This window comes from Heptranchias perlo, chromosome 35, assembly GCF_035084215.1.
Source record: "Heptranchias perlo isolate sHepPer1 chromosome 35, sHepPer1.hap1, whole genome shotgun sequence".
NCBI classification, from domain to species: Eukaryota; Metazoa; Chordata; class Chondrichthyes; order Hexanchiformes; family Hexanchidae; genus Heptranchias; species Heptranchias perlo.
In genome coordinates, this window is record NC_090359.1 from 14,682,418 (window position 1) to 14,702,498 (window position 20,081).

The 20,081-nt window shown below is 46.2% G+C and overlaps 4 non-coding genes across 4 annotated transcripts; 1 reads left to right on the top strand and 3 right to left on the bottom strand.

Annotated features, from left to right (window-relative positions):
- Positions 1-2,144: 2,144 nt before the first annotated feature.
- Positions 2,145-2,216, bottom strand: trnae-uuc (transfer RNA glutamic acid (anticodon UUC)). Its single transcript has one exon. It is a non-coding gene; the product is annotated as a tRNA-Glu (tRNA).
- A 5,404-nt stretch (positions 2,217-7,620) lies between these two features.
- Positions 7,621-7,702, bottom strand: trnal-uag (transfer RNA leucine (anticodon UAG)). Its single transcript has one exon. It is a non-coding gene; the product is annotated as a tRNA-Leu (tRNA).
- A 3,839-nt stretch (positions 7,703-11,541) lies between these two features.
- Positions 11,542-11,613, bottom strand: trnad-guc (transfer RNA aspartic acid (anticodon GUC)). The gene has a single exon. It is a non-coding gene; the product is annotated as a tRNA-Asp (tRNA).
- A 6,932-nt stretch (positions 11,614-18,545) lies between these two features.
- On the top strand, positions 18,546-18,617 carry trnae-uuc (transfer RNA glutamic acid (anticodon UUC)). Its single transcript has one exon. It is a non-coding gene; the product is annotated as a tRNA-Glu (tRNA).
- The last annotated feature ends 1,464 nt before the right edge of the window (positions 18,618-20,081 follow it).

Here is a 20,081-nt window from a genome sequence, read left to right on the forward strand (position 1 = left end):
AACTGCACAGTAGAGGAAGCATTACTGTATATCTAACCCGTGTTGTACCCTCCCTGGGAGTGTTTGATTTGACAGTGTCGAGGGAGCTTTGCTCTCTATCTAACCCGTGTTGGAACTGCCCTTCTACAACTGGAAAGTTTCTCCTTCTTTACTCTATGAAAACCCTTCACAATTTTGAACACCTCTATCAAATCTCCCCTTTACGTTCTGTGCTCTCAGGAGAACAGCCCCAGTTTCTCCAGTCTCTCCACATAACTGAAGTCCCTCATTCCTGGCACCATTCTCGTAAATCTCTTCTGCACCCTCTCTAAGGCCTTGACATCCTTCCTAAAGTTTGGTGTCCTGAATTGAACACAATACTCCAGCTGAGGTCTAACCAGTATTTTATCAAGGTTTAGTATCAATTCCTTGCTTTTGTATTCTATGCCTCAATTAATAAAGCCAAGGGCCCCATTTGCTTTCTTAACAGCCTTCTCAACTTGTCCTGCCACCTTCAAAGATTTGTGTAACTACACCCCCAGGTCTCTCTATTCCCCCACTCCATTTAAAATTGTCCCATTTAGTTTATATTACCTCTCCTCATTCTTCCTACCAAAATGTATCACTTCACAATTCTCTGCATTAAATTTCATCTGCCATGTTTCTGCCCATTTCACCAGTCTGTCTATGTCCTCCTGAAGTCTGTTACTATCCTCAACATTGTTTATTACATTTCTGAGTTTCGTGCCATCTGCAAACTTTGAAATTATACCCTGTACACCCAAGTCCCGGTCATTAGTATATATCAAAACGAGCAGTGGTCCTAATACCGAGCCCTGGGGGACACCACTGTATACTTGCCTCCAGTCTGAAAAACAACCGTTCACCACTACTTTCTGTTTTCTGCCCCTTAGCCAGTTTTGTATCCACGCTGCCATTGTCCGTTTAATCCCATGGGCTTCAATTTTGCCAACAAGTCTATTATGTGATTCTTTATCTTGCCTTAATCTCTCCCTGCAAAGAAACTCCCCGACCCATATTCATGGCCGCCCCCTCGACCTTGCAATCACGTGGCCTCTCTACTCACGATCGTGTCAATCATGGATAAGGCCATCTCTGATCACATCCTTGTATCCCTCTCCATCCACATCGAATCAAAGAATCATAGAAAGGTTACAGCACGGAAGGAGGCCATTTGGCCCATCGAGTCCTTACCGGCTCTATGCAAGATCAATCCATGTAGTCCCACTCCCCCAATGCAGATCACAGAATGAACTCAGGAATCCCACGCCACTTTCTATGAGCGGTGACAGGCTGCGGTTATGGTGCAGACCGGGACCCAGGGCTGAGGCTGTGGTCATCAGTTACTCTGGGAGTGGCACAATCTGTTTCATGACGAGCCAAGGGTGAGAGTAACCCCAGGGAGTCAGGCTGGTGTTTCGAAGGGTGTGGGTTCCAGCTCCCGTTCCAGGACTGGGACACATGATCCAGACTGACTGTGTCGTTCTGAGAGGGAGCTGCATCGTGAGAGGTGCTGTCCTTTGAATGAGGTGTTAAGTGGTAATTTGTGAAGAGCAGGGAGTTCTCCCGGTGTCCTGGCCAATATTCTTTCCCCAACCATCAGCACCCAACAAACAGGAGGTCTGCTCAATATATCATCACTGTTTGTGGGATCTTGCTGTAGACAACTTGGCTGCTACGTTCTCTTATAAAACGATAGTGACTGAACTTCGAGTGAAGTGCGTTGGGATGTCCTGAGGATGTGAAAGGTGCTATACAAATGCAAGTTCCTTGTTTCTCACAGTGGGCCGTGTCTCTTTCCTTGTCTCATTGAGACTCTCAGTTAATTGGTCCGTTCTCTCCGCAGATGGGGCCCGACCCGCTGAGTGTTTCCAGATTGTTCTGTGCGTGTTTCACTCAGACTCGGGTTTTACAGTAAATAATAAAAGGACTGCAGTCAGACACTTGGCCATGAGCTGCTGAGTGACCTGTCGGGATATTGTTGCTTGCTTCCCTTCAGCTTGTGGGACTGGGTTTTTGGTGCACTGTCCCTTCAAGTGCTGTGGTTTGCCTCATTTCTCAGTGTGATTGTGGTGCGAATTCAGAAGCAGCAGCCACAGTCCGGACTGCAGGCAAATTGGGAGGTTGGGACTAAAAGTTCACTATTCCCACACCGGGAGTCGAACCCGGGCCGCCTGGGTGAAAACCAGGAATCCTCACCGCTAGACCATATGGGAACTGAAAAACCAACTAGCAAGAAGGGCACTGAGACTACAACCGGAAAGTTAACGGACGATTCAAAGGAGGTATTCACAATTATGAAAGGTATTGACAGAGTATTTAAGGAGAAATTGTTTCCAGTGATGGAAGGGTTAATAACCAGAAGAGAAAGATTTAAGGTAAATTGAAAGACAGTCATGGGGGGTGTGACTAAGATTGAGACCATTCATTCAGCTGCCTCTGCAGCTCCCCTCCCTTCCCCGAGCCCACCAAGTTAATCTCCGATCTCCCCTCATGCCCTCTCTGAGCTCTCTTGACCATGAGACCCACCTCCTGCTCCCTCGACCCTATTCCCACCAAACTGCTGACCACCCAACCTCCCTTCCTGGCCCCATGTCAGCTGACATTGTTAATGTTCTCCTCTCCTCAGGTACGGTCCACCTCCCGATCAAATCTTCCATCATCACCCTCCTTCATAAAAGACCCACCCTTGACCCCTGTGTCCTTGCAAACTACCACCCCATCTCCCACCTCCCTTTCCTCTTCAAAGTGTTGTCGCCTCCCAAATCCATGTCCATCTTTCCCACAACACCATGTTTGAAACCCTCCAATCAGGTTTCCACTCCTGCCACTGTCCTGAAACGGCCCTTGTCAAAGTCACAAATGACATCCTCTGTGACAGTGTGGAGGGAGATTTAATCTTGATCTAACCCTTGATGCACCTGCCCCCGGAATGTTTGATGGCACAGTGTAGAGGGAGCTTTACTCTGCCATGTACTGTACAGTATCAGTCTGTGATGGAGCAGAGCCCTGCTCTTTAATAGAAATTATTCTTTCGATGAGCCACTGAGCCCCTAAAGCAGCCTCCGAGACCCAAAGTCTGATTTCCATCCCACAGTTCCAGCAGTTTGCGAGGGCTGGGCCACGATAACAGCAGCTCTCTGTTCCTGGTCTGGAGCTGAGGTGTTGTGTATTGTCCCTGACACAGGGACCAGACGGTGAGCTGCTGGCTCCTATTGTTCTGGGATCATTCCCTGCTGCTCTGTTCTCACCTCTTCACTGGGTCTCAGATTATTACCAGCCATCTTCCTGATCAATAAACAATCGGCAGTCTGATCGGGGAGATTTGAAATGTGTGAAACATTTCATGTGTCTCATCCCTCTCCCTGGACACAAATAAATCGGCCATCATGAAATGTTCACAGTCCGTTTCTTGAGCCTTCTCCTTCTGAGGAGAATCTTTTAAACTCCTTGCTAAAGTGACCATTGATCTTAATGTCCTGGTTTGCGGTATGTTCTAGATTGTTCCAGGTCAGCATTGTAATAATTCGGGGTAGTTGAAAAGTGGGATCATTATATTAAATCAAGATATTTATCACAGCCCCGCCCCCCAAACATTCAAACCACCGTTCAGGAGGAGAACCCCTCTGCTCACTGACCGACATTGGCTCCCAGTCCACCAACATCTCAAATTTTAAATTCTCATCCTCGTCTTCAAATCCCTCCATGACCTCGCCCCTCCCTATCTCTGTAACCTCCTCCACCCCTACAACCCTCCGAGATCTCTGAGCTCCTCCAATTCAGGCCTCTTGACCATCCACGATTTTCATCGCTCCACCATTGGCGGCCGTGCCTTCAACCGACTGGGCCCAAAGCTCTGGATTTCCCTCCCTGAACCTCCCCGCCTCTCTACCTCTCTCTCCTCCCTTAAGACACTTAAAACCTACCTCACCTGTCCCAATATCTCCTTATGTGGCTCCGTGTCACATTTTGTTGATAATCGCTCCTGTGAAGCGCCTTGGGACGTTGTCTAACAATGTGAGGCAATGCGTTTTATTCCCTCTGTGTTATCTCTCTGGCGGTTTGCTGATAAATGTTTAACTCGCGTCCTGTTCCCTTTAATGGTCACAAGCAGTAACAGACGGACAGAGCGTGTCTGACCGCCCTGAGATGTGGAAAAGGCATCAGTTTAGGACAAATGCATCAAATCAAATGTTCATCGAGCACCGAGAGAAACAAAAACCAGAGAGAAAGGCAGAATGAAATAGAGAAATAAAAGCTAAATGCAGACATCCTTGATGTCTCTCTATTCCATCCCCAACCGTTCAGTGTCGGGTAAAAATGTCAGTGCAAATAAATGTTCGAGAATCGGCCCAAAGAAGAAACAAAATAACCCAAAACTGCCGAAACCCGGGATCGAACTTTAGATCTTCAGTCTGACGCTCTCCCAACTGAGCTATTTCGGCCCCACATCAAACACACCTTTGGGTCATCCTCTTGGAATGAAATCTAACCCCGGGTGGAATTGCCCCTCCCGCTCATTCCTCACTTCGGGAGAATGAGACCGACCATCAAGGAGAGATTTTCTGATCCTGTCGTTGAATCTCATTTATATTAAACATTCCTTGAACTCTCTGCCGGGGGGATTCAGAGCTGGGGTTCGCCATGAACCAGCTTCCCCTCAATTCCCAGCTTTATCAGTGAATCGACCAACAAACGCTCGACAGAGCTCAGGTTATATTAATAATAAAAACAGAAAATGCGGGAAACACTCAGCAGGTCAGGCAGCATCTGTGGAGAGAGAAACATCCTTTCAGGTCGATGACCTTTCATCAGAACTCTCTCCACAGATGCTGCCTGACCTGCTGAGTATTTCCAGCATTTTCTGTTTTTATTTCAGATTTCCAGCATCTGCAGTATTTTGCTTTTGTTTTACAGCTTGTATTAATGTTCTGCTGATGATATCTTAATATTATCTTGTTTTTGGCATTTTTAATCAGGTTCATGGACAAATTCTTCCATCATCCCTTCTCCCACATCGCTTCTCTCTCTCATTCATTCTTTTCTCCTTTCAATCCAGAAGAGGGCGGGAATCAGATCTCACCCCCCGAACCCTCCGCACACAGACCCCCGTCTACCACTCTGTGTGATCCAAGAGAAAATTCAATACATTACACTCTGTATAAACACAGAAAGCTGACACACCAGGGGAGATCGCACGGTGTTGGACACGGAGTGAAATAAACTGAAGTGTTTATAAAAAGTTACAGATCACAACAGGCGTCTCTGTCTCTCTCCGCCATCCTGGCCTGTGCTGTGTTATCCGTTCTCACCCAATGTGTTGCTGGTAATTTTATGGAAGTGCATGAAGGGATACTTGACCATATTAACTCTTTATTAACTCACATGATAGGATTAGCCACAAACACAAAGTAAGCACAATTGTGTAATTGCGTTTGAGCCTTGGTATGTTGATAATTAGGCCTAGCACAGCCTGGCCTTCCTTGAGATAAGGACAGAATATAATAATAATAGAGCTGATGAATGGCCATGAAGCCTTGAGACTGGCTCCAGCCTTACTGATAACAAGGAACAGGAATGCAGAGAGAAAGAAAATAGCTGACATCTGCTCAGGCCGACGTGATGGCTATGGATGTTCGGGGGCTGGCTCACTACTTGATTGACCAACTCCTGAGCCAATAAAGAATGTACGTGTACGCCCATATTCTGTAACAGGTGGGCGTTGCCTAATGAATTGTATAAACATGAGCTGTTTCATTGACTCGGCGAAGTTGCACCCTCAACCATTGTTTGAGGTGCACTTCCACTTGTATACAAATTGGGGTTCAATAAAGTTTCTCCTTGTACTACTTGTTTGGGTGTTAATGCATTTGCATAGTGTTAAGTTTCGACAGTTTTCATCAACATCTTTGAATGTGGCAGCACAAGTTGGTGAAGCCGTTAAAACAGCATCCGGTTCCTTGGCTGAATAATAGAGAAATAGAACACAAAAGCAAGGAAGTTATGTTAAACGTTTATAAATCATTGTTCAGGCCTCATCTGAAGTATTGTGTCCAATTCTGGGCACTATAATTTATTAAGGATGTCAAGGTCTTGGAGAGGATGGAGAGGAGATTTCCCAGAATTATACCAGGGGTGGGGTTTAGTTGTGTGGAGAGACTCGAGAACCTGGGATTGTTCTGCTTCGAGCAATGAAGGTTAAGGGTAGAAATAATCCACGTGTTCAAAATTAAGAGGGGTTTTGATCGAGTAAATAAGGAGAAACTTCACCCACTGGCGGGAGGGTCGGCAACCAACGGACGCAGATTTAAGATAATTGGCAAAAGAACGAGAAGGGAAATACGGAGATTTTTTTTTACACAGCGAATTGTTCTGATCTGGAACGCACTGCCTTAAAGGATGGTGGAGCTCGATTCAATCGTAACTTGAAAAGGAGAATTGGATAAATACTTGAGTATCTCCCCACAGATACTACCTGACCTGCTGAGTGTGGCCAGCAGTTTCTGGGTTTATTTTTGAGCTTTCACTGGAGCAGTTTTCCTGACAACCTGCAACTTGCCTCAAGGGCGCAGCTTCAAGCACAACTTTCTTGTGCTCTTCTCACACACAAGATCGCACTTTACTTTCCGACACACGCGCTTTAAAATCTGCCGTTTCCACACACAGCGTCCTGCGGCACGAGAATTTGAAAGACCTTTCGCTCATGGCCTGTAGTCGCTCCTTTTTCCCCACAGGCGCTCTTTACATTTATCCTCTACTCGATTCAATCGCACGTTTCAACAGAACTATTAAGATCAAGGCGGAACACTTCCGATCTTACTGCACCGCCCCAACTTGCCAAATGTGCACCTTTCAACCGCCATTCGCAGCTCTCACGCACATCAACTGCTGAGAGAAAAGAGCCAACAAGCATCAAAACAAAAACCAGTTCTTCAGTTACCATCCCCTGGATCACAAGATTCCCCAAGTAAATTTCGTGAACAATCGGGCGGCTGTCTTTCCAGAGACCAGCCCTGCTTTCGTCGTGTTTGTCTGTCGAGCGGTCACGCAGATCGAAATGTATCGACTGGTTTCAAGGCACAAATGAACATTGGTGCGAATGGGACATGTGCCCAATAGAAACAGCGGTCGTAGCAGAGCAAAATTAAAGGAGTGAGATCGTGAATGTGAATGTTAGAGTCGGCAATGCCGCAGGAAAGTGTCCATGAAATGGAAGGAGGAAAGGAAAGGCGGCCTCTTGACTGTGGAAGGAAGAAAAAGCTGGGAGAAGAGGCGGGTTTGAACTGTGGAACATCAAGTACAGGCATGTGCGAGAGGTGGGATTTGACGGAATTGAAAGGTTTCACCAAAACATTTTCCTTTCATGTTCTAAAGATTGATTTCTTGCTGCATCCTCTCAGCATATGTGGCAAAGGAAAAAATCGGTAAATGAAACTCTGTGGAGACTCGGATTCGCTCCGATGTTACTGCGACCACAACGCAGAGTGTTAATCACAAAACGATCACGATGCAGCACATGAGGTGTGGCAGTTGTGCCCCAACAACATTAATGGCACGCATGACACTGCTGAGAAAGAAAGATTTTGGTGATGAGGCTAAAATGTTCAACAGCTCAAATTATGGCAGCGGTGGGATTCGAACCCACGCCCCCGCAGAGACTGGAGCCTAAATCCAGCGCCTTAGACCGCTCGGCCACGCTACCGCTTCACAAGGGTGTTGTCCAGAATCTCGGAACTGGTGATTGAAAAGCGGCTTTCCTACTCTGACCTTTGAGTCCGAGATTTTTGCCTTGAAAGAATCAAATAAAAGGGCTTTCTTTGCACTGTTCTTGCGACCAGGTGGCTGAGTGGTTGAGGTGATGGACTGCTAATCCATTGAGCTTTGTCAGCATGGTTTTGTATCCCAGCCGCGCCATTACTGCCTTTTTTTAATCGTTCATGCGATGTGGGCATCGCTGGCGAGGCCACCATTTATTGCCCATCCCTAATTGCCCTTGAGAAGGTGGTGGTGAGCCGCCTTCTTGAACTGTTGCAGTCCATGTGGTGAAGGTTCTCCCACAGTGCTGTTAGGTAGGGAGTTCCAGGATTTTGACCCAGCGACGATGAAGGAACGGTGATATATTTCCAAGTCGGGATGGTGTGTGACTTGGAGGGGAACGTGCAGGTGGTGTTATTCCCATGTGCCTGCTGCCCTTGTCCTTCTAGATGTTAGAGGTCGTGGGTTTGGGAGGTGCTGTCGATGAAGCCTTGGCGAGTTGCTGCAGTGCATCCTGTGGATGGTACACACTGCAGCCACAGTGCGCCGGTGGTGAAGGGATTGAATGTTTCGGGTGGTGGATGGGGTGCCAATCAAGTGGGCTACTTTGTCCTGGATGGTGTTGAGCTTCTTGAGTGTTGTTGGAGCTGCACTCATCCAGGCAAGTGGAGAGTATTCCATCACACTCCTGACTTGTGCCTTGTAGATGGTGGAAAGGCTTTGGGGAGTCCAGAGGTGGGTCACTCACCACAGAATACCCAGCTTCTGGCCTACTCGTGTAGCCACAGTATTTATATGGCTGGTCCAGTTCAGTTTCTGGTCAATGGTGACACCCAGGATGTTGATGGTGGGGGATTCGGCGATGGTAGTGCCGTTGAATGTCAAGGGGAGGTGGTCAGACTCTCTCTTGTTGGAGATTGTCATTGCCTGGCAATTGTCTGGCATGAATGTTACTTGCCACTTATGAGCCCAAGCCTGGATATTGTCCAGGTCTTGCTGCATGTGGGCACTGACTGCTTCTTATCTGTGGGGTTGCGAATGGAACTGAACACTGCGCAATCATCAGCAAACATCCCCATTTCTGACCTGATGATGGGGGAAAGGTCATTGATGAAACAGCTGAAGATGGTTGGGCCAAAGACACTGCCCTGAGGAACTCCTGCAGCAATGTCCTGGGGCTGAGATGATTGGCCTCCAACAACCACTACCATCTTCTTTTGTGCTCCGTCTGACTCCAGCCACTGGAGAGTTTTCCACTGGAGCGGCAGCTGAACGGATGGTCTCAATCTTTGTGACAAAATAGTCCAGGAGCTCCTCGCAATTTTTGTGGTGAGGGTGGAGGAGGCAGGGGGTGCAAGAAGTCGGTTTGTGGTCGAGAAGAGATACCGGGGGTATCTTTGGATTCCTGGATAATCCTGGAATAGTGAGCAGTTTTCTGTCTCTCTCTGTTTCGGGCTGGTGAATTAGCCCGGGTCTGTTCACAGGGCGATTCTGCGTTTTATTTCTTCCTCATTATTGTGGTTCTGATATCGAAGTGAGGATTTTAAAATCTGCTCGGAGATCAGTGAAATTAAATCGTAGAAAGTGAAAAAGTCCGAGTCAGTTTTTCACCGTATTTTCTTCATCCGATGTTGCTGATAAATGAAAGTGAAGCTTCTAAAGGCAGACCTTCCCGTCGGGGAATTGACCCCAGTCTCCAGGGTGATAGACACTGATACTCACCACGATACTAACGAGGAACTGGTGCCGGAAGGGGATGTACGTTCACCACAGATGCTTCGCGTTTCAGTAAATCTGTTTGAACTATTATTTTGGTGACAGTTTGTTTAACTTTCCACGGACCACTGTTGAAAGAAGAATTACCGACCACTTTTCCATCTCATGTTGGATCATGATGTGGGGAGCGCGGGACAGAGTGAGACAGAGAAAGACCGACTCAAGAAAACATAGAAAATATGAGGCAGATACACAGACAGATAGACACAGACACGCATACACATGGAGTGACTCAGAAATATGGAGAGACAGAACATGGATAATTTGGCTGATTTTTGTTCTATTTCTGTCGTAGATTTCGTGAAATCTCACAGATCAATTAAAATGAGAATAAAACTCGAGGTGTTCAATGCTGTGGAATTTTAATTCACTTCAGAATTATTAATTCTACAAGAAACTTGTTGAATTTTGAAACGCAGAGATGAACACGTTGATAAATGACGGGATCTGAAGTCTGTCAGATTTGAACCTGCGCGGGGGAAATGAATGAATTTCCAATCTGTCACCTAAACCACCAGTTAGTAAAAAATCACAATTGCTCTGCATCCAGTCCTCAAACAGTCTCCGTACAATAATATTCTGAAAGTGACAATCACCTGTTTTTTTCTCTATAGTTTTTGTTTAGGAAGAAGCTCGGCGAAGACATAAAATTAAAAGTTGGCATCTTATAAATGCTTCCTCCCCGTCGGGGAATTCAACCCCGGACGAAGGTGGGGCAACTCACCACGATAAGAGAGAAAGAAAGAACGAAAGAAAGACAGAGTCAGTTGTCGTTGTCTAACAAAGAGATGGAAATGTAAAAGGTTCTTTCAAGAGTGGCTCGTGGAAAATGAAACAAACTGTCATCAAATAAATAGTTAATAGAAATGCACTGATACATGAAGCATGTCTAACGCCATCTGGGATAAGTGCATTGTCACTGCAGCAGTTCCTCGTTAGTATAGTGGTGAGTGTCCCCGCCTATCAAGCTGGAAACCGGGGTTCAATTACCCTACGGGGAGATTAAACTTCCGCCGCCTTCAAAAGCTTTTATCTCCAATATTGGATGCGGAATATACAGTGTAAAACTGACTCGGAGTTTCCCACTTTCCCCAATTTAATTTCACTGATATTCCAGCGGTTTTAAAATCTGCTCTCAGCGTCACTCTTCACCTCGATGTTCGACTGGCTTCTGTGATGGTGGGGATTTCGGGAGGAGGCCGAGATGGATCATCCACTCGGCACTTCTGGCTGAAGACGGTTTCTAAAACGTTGCACTCACGTGCTGGGCTTTTCCATCATTGAGGATGGGGATGTTCATGGAGCCTCTTCCCGTTCGTTGTTTAATTATCCACCATCATTCACAAATGCGTGTGGCAGGACTGCAGAGCTTTGATCTGATCCGTTGTTTGTGGGATCGTTTAGCTCTGTCTACAGCATGCTGCTTCCACTGTTTGTCAAGTCGTCCTGTGTTACTTTCAGGTTATTGGTGTGTGTATGTGTTTATGTAGCTAGAAATGTGTGTGTTTGTGTATGTGTGAATATGACTATGTCTGTCTCACTTGTTATATGCGTTTCTGAGTGTCTCTCTCTTTCTTTCTATCTGTCACTTTTTCCCTGCTCCCCTAATAATTTTTCTCTGGACGTTGACTAACAAAGAGACAGAAAGGAAGTCTTCTTTCAACAGTGGCATGTGGAAAGTTAAACAAATTGTCATCAAAGAAGTAGTTAAAATAGATTCACTGAAACATGCATCATTTTCATTGCTGTATGTGAGATCTTTCATGTCTGCGCCTGTTCCGAGACCTGTCTCTCTCTGTTTCGGGCTGGTGACAGCGCGATTCTGCGTTTTATTTCTTGCCCATCATTGTGATTCTCACATCGAGCTGAAGCGTGAGGCAGAGAGCAGATTTTTAAAATCGCTGTGAAATCAATTTGTGGAAGTGGGAAAGGCCGAGTCAGTTTTTCATTGTATTTTCAACATCCAATATTGCAGATAAATGAAAGTGAAGCTTCGAAAGCAGCAATAACCTCCTCGTCGGGGAATTGAACCCCGGTCTCCCGCGTGACAGGCGGGGATACTCACCACTATACTAACGAGGAATTCGTGCAGACGTTTGCCGTATGTTCACCAAAGATGCTTCACTTTTCAGTGAATCTGTTTGAACTGTTCATTTGATGACAGTTTGTTTCACTTTCCACGAACCACTGTTGAAAGAAAAATTACCGACCACTTTTGCATCACATGTTGGATCATGATGTGGGTAACGCGGGAGAGAGTGAGACAGAAAGAGACAGATCTTCTCAGGAAAATATAGAAAATATGAGGCACATACACAGACAGACAGACAGACACACAGAAACAGACACACATGCACAGGGATTGACTCAGAAATACTGAGAGTCAGAATATGGATAATTTGGCTGATTTTTGTTCTATTTCTGTCGTAGATTTCGTGAAATCTTGCAGATCAATTAAAATGAGCATAAAACTCGAGGTACTCAATGCTGTGGAATTTTAATTCACTTAAGAATTATTAATTCTACAAGAAACTTGTTGAATTTTGAAACGCAGAGATGAAACAGGTTGATGAATGACGGGATCTGAAGTCTGTCAGATTTGAACCTGCGCGAGGGAAATGAATGAATTTCTAATCTGTCACCTTCACCACCAGTTAGTAAAAATCACAATTGCTCTGCATCCAGTACAATAATATTCTGAAAGTGACAATCACCTGTTTTTTTTCTCTATAGTTTTTGTTTAGGAAGAAGCTCGGCGAAGACATAAAATTAAAAGTTGGCATCTTATAAATGCTTCCTCCCCGTCGGGGAATTCAACCCCGGACGAAGGCGGGGCAACTCACCACGATAAGAGAGAAAGAAAGAACGAAAGAAAGACAGAGTCAGTTGTCGTTGTCCAACAAAGAGATGGAAATGTAAATGGTTCTTTCAAGAGTGGCTCGTGGAAAATGAAACAAACTGTCATCAAATAAAAAGTTAAAAGAAATGCAATGGTTTCTGAAGCATGTCTAACACCATCTGGGATGAGTCCACGTATAATACAGCAGTTTCTCGTGAGTATCCCCGCCTGTCACGCTGGAGACCGGGTTTCAATTTCCTGACGGGGGTGTTTAACTTTTTCAAAAGCTTTTCTCTCATTTTTCTACAATATTGAATGTGGAATATACAGTGTAACTGACTCGGAGTTTCTCAATTTAATTTCACTGATATTCCAGCGGTTTTAAAATCTGCTCTCAGCGTCACTCTTCACCTCGATGTTCGACTGGCTTCTGTGATGGTGGGGATTTCTGTGATGCTGCTTATTTTGACCTCTTCTCCAAAAATCCTTCGTCACAAAGCAGTCAGGCGTTGCCTGTTGCTGTGGTTCGGATGTTGTAACTGCACCTGAGCTGTGGTGCTGTGATCGTATGGTGGTTCGTACTCTGTGTTGTGGTCGTAGCAATCTCCGTTCGAATCTGAGTCACGGCATAACTTTCTCACCTCTTTTATCCTCTGCCACACATACCAAAAAAAGGCAGCAATATATCAATCTTCAGTATTTTTTGTTGGTGGTGAAAACCTATCCATTCCTTTAAATCCCAGCACTCTCACATGCCTGGACTTGAGGTGCGTGAGCGACGGGCAGCGCAACAGAGCTGCGATTGGCGGCTGAAAGGTGCACATTTGGCAAGTTGGGGCGCTGCAGTTGGATCAGATGTGTTCCGCCTTGATCTTAATAGTGATTATAGGCCATGAGCAAAAGGTCTATCAAATTCTCGTGGCGCAGGACGCTGTGTGCAGAAACGGCAGATTTTAAAGCGCGTGTGCAGGAAAGTAAAGTGCGATCTTGTGTGTGAGAAGAGCACAAGAAAGTTGTGCTTGAAGCTGCGCCCTTGAGGCAAGTTGCAGGTTGTCAGGAAAACTGCGATAGTGAAAGCTCAAAAATGAACGCAGAAACTGCTGGAAATACTCAGCAGGTCAGGCAGCATGTGTGGAGAGAGTTCTGATGAAATATCATCGACCTGAAAGGATGTTTCTCTCTCCACAGATGCTGCCTGACCTGCTGAGTGTTTCCCGCATTTTCTGTTTTTATTATTAATATAACCTGAGCTCTGTCGAGCGTTTGTTGTTCGATTCACTGATAAAGCTGGGAATTGAGGGGAAGCTGGTTCATGGCGAACCCCAGCTCTGAATCCCCCCGGCAGAGAGTTCAAGGAATGTTTAATAGAAATGAGATTCAACGACAGGATCAGAAAATCTCTCCTTGATGGTCGGTCTCATTCTCCCGAAGTGAGGAATGAGCGGGAGGGGCAATTCCACCCGGGGTTATATTTTATTCCAAGAGGATGACCCAAAGGCTAGCTTGACGTCGGGGTGAAATAGCTCAGTTTGCGAAAGAGTTGGACTGAAGATCTGAAGGTTCCTGGTTCGATCCCGGGTTTCAGCGGTTTTTGGTTATTTTGTTTCTTCTTTGGGTCGATTCTCGAACATTTATTTACACTGACATTTTTACCGACACTGAACGGTTGGGGATGGAATAGAGAGACATCAAGGATGTCTGTATTTAGCTTTTATTTCTCTATTTCCTTTTGCCTTTCTCTCTGGTTTTTGTCTCTCTCGGTGCCCGATGAACATTTGATTTGATGCATTTGTCCTGAACTGATGGAGGAAGTTTGGCTTGTGGGCTGGGGGAAGGGAGGGAAACGGCAGAGGCGGCTGAACGGATGGTCTCAGTCTTAGTGACAAAGAAATCCATGAGCTCTTCGCACTTGTTGTTGGAGGTGAGGGGGGAGGGGCAGGGGAGAGGGGTTTAAGAAACCAGTTTGTAGTGAAGAGAAGCCGGGGGTTATCTTTACATTCCAGGATGATCCTGGAATAATGAGCAGTTTTGGCAGAGAGCAGGACCTGATGGTGTTTTAAGTGTTCCCGCCAGATCTGGCGATGAATGGCTGAACCAGTTGTCCGCCATAAAGGTTCAAGTCTGCGACATTGTTACCCATTTCTGTCTGAAACTGGTGAGTGTGTCAATAGAAAGTAACAGAAAAAAAGCATTTTCATCCAGCAAACTTAATTCTGATCATTATTATAGCATAAAACCTGAACAGCCCATCCCTCAAACACTGATATAAAACCAGTCCCAGGACCCTGAGCCACTGTGAAAATGCTGTGATCCCGACCTGATTCGAACTCGCAGTTTTCTGATCGGGAATCAGACGCTGTCAGTTGCGACAGGAGGTGGATCCGGATCCAGAGAAGGGAGATCGGTACCGACCGCCGCCGGGACTCTCGGAGGGCGAGAGGCGGAAGCAGCAGCAGCCAGACCGCCTCAAACAACAGCTCAGGATCCCCGCTCTCTGATCCAGCCGCTGCCGGCCGAGAGCTGCCGGTCCCGGCCTGAGCCGTGTCTGGGAGCCGCCTGCCGGTCTCTCTTTACTGAACGGGACCGATCCAGGTGCAGCTCACACACAGGCCCAGGAATCCCACTCCAGACAGATTCACTTCTTTAAACCTTGTTTAGATTCAGTGAATTGGGATTTAATTCAATCCTCATCTGCCCTCCGCTCTGTCAGTTCAGGACTTTATTTAAACCGATACTTGGAGCTCTGTTTTACAGGGTGTCGGCTGTTTCAGTATTTCTCAGTCCCTCTACTCCCATTAATAACACTTTTTGCTGCTAACTGCTGCTTGATACAAAGTGCCCAGGAATTAGGGAATTTCTCCCGGGGACCGGGGAACTGACTCGGATTCGGCTCAACCCTCAAATCCACAAAGTTTTTGTCACTGCTGCTGTACAGGATTAAAGGAAGGGACCGAACCAGAAGCGGTTTTAAATTATTACTGACAAATCAGGGTCAAAGGCAAAGGATACAGTCTGCTTATCTACAGGGCTGAGTCCCTGCCCGCTTCACTGTCTGTCTGTCTCCCGGTTTATCCGTCTGATTGAGTCGCTGCTTTATTCTCTGGCTCTTTGTTTGCTGTCTGCAGGCCTCCCGACCCGACTGACTGACTAACTACCGGACCGTGTGTCGGAATGAATGACTGGGACTGAGTGTCTGCCTATTTATGGACCTGAATGGCCACATTTCTCAGTCCCCGCCTTCGCTCTGTGTCACGGGCCTGTCGCTGTCTCTCAGGATGACAACACACCCACACCCTTCACACACCGCCTTTGACGACTGAACGCAGGTTTGCTCAGTCTGTCCCCGCAGCTCCTTCGGGAGTTTAATGATTTGGAAATGAAGACTTTTTCCTGTGTGACTTGTGAAGTTTTGATCAGTGAAATGTTTGTGAAAGGGAAGGATTGAGAGCTTTTAGTGTGGGACAGGAGTGATGTTGTTTCATGGAGGAGTCACACAATTGAATTAACATGAGCAGCGGTTTCCATCGTGTTGCGATTATCGCGTTTTCCTCACACGCGAAAGGTTCCCAGGTGGGAATATTATTTGGGAATTTGCTCTTGTGAAAAGTGGGAGATAATTGGCTTTTCCTGTTGAATTTAACAACGGCTGTACCACATTCCTGGTGTCATAAACACTGAACATTTTAACCAGACTCTTAAAATACAGTCTTTAAAATGAGAACGGATGAAAGTTCATTAAATGCAAAACACAATAACTTCCCCACGTGTCACTGTCACTCGGTAACCATGTTAGTATTTCCGTCAGTCAGTCTGCAGAAAGTTATCGCTTCATTAATGGCGATTACAACAATTATTCAACTTTCACAGAGTTTCATGCGTTCATTTATGAAAGTTCATAATTGTTTTGTGAGAATTATTTCCCTGATCGGGAATCGAACCCACACCGCGGCGATGAGAGCCCCGAATCCGAACCACCAGATGCCGCGCAGTGGGTCGAGGAACGGATCGGCACAGTGAATGCAAAGAACAAATTAAAAAGTAGAAACAGAAAATGTTGCGAACTCTCAGCAGGTCAGACAGCGTCTGTGGAGAGAGAAACAGAGGGAATGTTTCAGGTCGATGACCTTTCATCAGAACTCGCTCCACAGATGCTGCCTGACCGGCTGAGTGTATCCAGCATTTTCTGTTTATAGTTCAAATTTCCAGCATCCGCAGCACTTTACTTTTGAAATTAAAAAGTAGCCCAAGTTGATGAAAGTTGCACCAGTGAAAATCCTGGGTGGAGATTTAGAGGATGCGACAGTGGGAAGGGCTGGACTGCGATTCGAACAGTCCTCCAAGCAAATTTCGGGGAAGTCATCGAAATTTAAAAGAGGACTGGGAACGGGAATAGAACGACAGGCTCACGTGACAGGGCATTGGTATTCGGAATGTACAAAATGCAGTCCCCACTGCTCTGATGACCTGAATCAGACAAATAGTAATTCACAACACAGGACAAATCCATTTGATTTGAGTTTTGGAAACCCATTCACGACAGCAGCTGTCTCCCATCAGTTTACTTTTCCAAACTAAAGGGTATGAAGCTTGCACGAGTGATGATCTGTGCTGTATTATTTCTGAGCAGCAGACTCACCTTGCCCCATCAATGCCTATTTGTTGGAAGGCGCAGTCCCCATTGGTCGAGGGGATCGGTTTCTCGAGCTGTGATTCACCATCCTCTATTTCAGGAATATTCCGGTTTGCTGAAAATGAGATGAGATGAAACGAGCAGGTCCAACGAGCCGGTCTGTAACACTACACGGCATCGACAAAGTTGTCTCTTGCACTTACAGTGAAGCGGAGGGCAGTTTTCACCCTTAAACCAGCAAGTTAGGTGGCGCAGGAAATAGTGTAGATGGGAGCAGGAAGTAGTGAAGGGACATTGATGATTAAATGAGAGGGTAAAACTGTGGCAGATGGAGTTCAATGTGGGGAAGTGTGATATAATCCACTTAGAACCTTAAAAAGATAAATCAGAGTATTTTCTAAATGACGAGAAACTAGGAACTATGGAGGAGCAGAGAGGTTCAGGGGTCCATCTCCAGAAATCACTAAAAACTAGTGGACAGGTACAAAAAATAATTAATGGAATGTGAGCCTTCATCTCAAGGGGCTGGAATACAAAGGGTGGAAGTTATGATACCGATGCATAAAGCTCTGGTTAGACCACATCTGGAGAACTGCGTTCAGTTCTGGACACGGTACCCCAGGAGGGACATATTGGCCTTGACTGGGTGTCGAACAGATTCACCAGAATGATATCGGGGCTAAAAGGGTTAAATTATAAGGACAGGTCTTCCAGACGAGACTTTTATTCCCTTGAGTTTTGGAGGTTAAGGGGTGATCTAATTGAGATGTTTAAGAAGATGGGGGGAGGGGAGTGTAAGAAGATGGTCTGTCGTGGTGAAGAGAAGCCGGGGGTTATCTTTACATTCCAGGATGATCCTGGAACAGTGAGCAGTTTTGTCAGAGGAGAGCAGGACCAGCCAGATCTGGTGATGAATGGTTAACCAGTTGTCCACCATAAATGTTCAAGTCTGCGTCCCTTGGGCTCACAGAAGTGGAAATGAGGACAGTACCAAGAGGATCGACCAGGGTGAGAGAAGAGTAATGGTTTTAATGGGGAGAAGGGCATCAAAGATGGAGGTGAGGGTCTGATCGAGCAGATGGGTAGCTGCAGAAATGTCGTGGTGAATGGAGGGACAAAGTCCAGACAGTTAGGAATTTGAAAGTGCTGTTGTAAGTGACCTGGGGGAGAGTTTTTTCCAGGGATGAACACAGAAGGAAGTGAGTTAGTCCCACTCCCCTGCTCTTTCCCCATATCTCTCCAAATTTTTTCATGTCAACTATTCACTCAATTCCGTTTTGAAAGTTACGATTGAACCCACTTCCACCGCCCTTTCAGGCAGTGCATTCCCGATAATAAAGACTCGCTGCGTAAAAAAATCTCTCCTCATTCCCCCGCCCGTTGCTTTTTTGCCCATTGATCTTAAATCTGTATCCTCTGGTTATTAACCCTTCCATCACTGGAAACAGTTTCTCCTTACTGTATCAAAACCTGTCATAATCGTCAACCTCCATTAAACCTTCTGGGTGTAGTCTCAGTGCCCTTCCTGCTGACCATCCCTTCAGTTCTCATGTGGTCTAGCGGTTAAGATTCCTGGTTTTCACCCAGGTGGCCCGGGTTCGACTCCCGGTGTGGGCATAACAGCTTTTTAGTCCCAGCCTCGCAATTTGCCTGCAGTTCGGGCTGTGGCTGCTGCTTCCTCCCTCGCTTCTGTGTCAGACCCACAATCACACTGAGAAATGAGGCAGACCACAGCTCTTGAAGGGACAGTGCACTAAAAGCAACAATGTCCAGACAGATCACTCAGCAGCTCATGGCCAAGTGTTTGACTACAATCCTTTTATCATTCACTGTAAAACCCGAGTCTCAGTGAAACACTCACAGAATATTCTGGAAAAACTCAGCGAGTCAGGCCGAATCTGTGGAGAGAACAAACCAATTAACTGAGAGTCTCAGTGAGACAAGGAACGAGACTCGGCTCTTCACAAATTGTCACGGGATCTTTTACACCTCGGAGCAGAAAGAAGGGACCCCCATTAAACACCTCATTCAAAGGACAGCACCTCTCATGATGCAGCTCCCTCTCAGAACGACACAGTCAGTCTGGATCATGTGTCCCAGTCCTGGAACGGGAGCTGGAACCCACACCCTTCTAAACACCAGCCTGACTCCCTGGTGTTACTCTCACCCCCGGCTAGTCATGAAACAGACTGTGCCACTCCCAGAGTAACTGATGAGCACAGCCTCAGCCCTGGGTCCCGGTCTGCACCATAACTGGAGCCTGTTCCCGCTCATAGAAAGTGGGATTCCTGTGTTCATTCTGTGATGTGCATTGGGGGAGTGGGACTTCATGGATTGCTCTTGCAGAGAGCTGGTATGGACTCAATGAGCCGAATGGCCTCCTTCCGTGCTGTAACCTTTCTGTGATTCTATGATTCCATGTGGGTGGAGAGGGATACAAGGAAGTGATCAGAGATGGCCTTATCCATGATTGACACGATCGGGAGTGGAGAGGCCACGTGATTGCAAGGTCGAGGGGGTGGCCATGAATATGGGTCGGGGAGTTTCTATGCAGGGAGAGATTAAGGGAGGATAAAGTATCACATAATAGACTTGTTGGCAAAATTGAAGCCCATGGGATTAAACGGACAATGGCAGCGTGGATACAAAACTGGCTAAGGGGCAGAAAACAGAAAGTAGTGGTGAACGGTTGTTTTTCAGACTGGAGGCAAGTATACAGTGGTGTCCCCCAGGGCTCAGTATTAGGACCACTGCTCGTTTTGATATATACTAATGACCGGGACTTGGGTGTACAGGGTATAATTTCAAAGTTTGCAGATGACACGAAACTCAGAAATGTAATAAACAATGTTGAGGATAGTAACAGACTTCAGGAGGACAGAGACAGACTGGTGAAATGGGCAGAAACATGGCAGATGAAATTTAATACAGTGAATTGTGAAGTGATACATTTTGGTAGCAAGAATGAGGAGAGGTAATATAAACTAAATGGAACAATTTTAAATGGAGTGGAGGAATAGAGAGACCTGGGGGTGTAATTACACAAATCTTTGAAGGTGGCAGGACAAGTTGAGAAGGCTG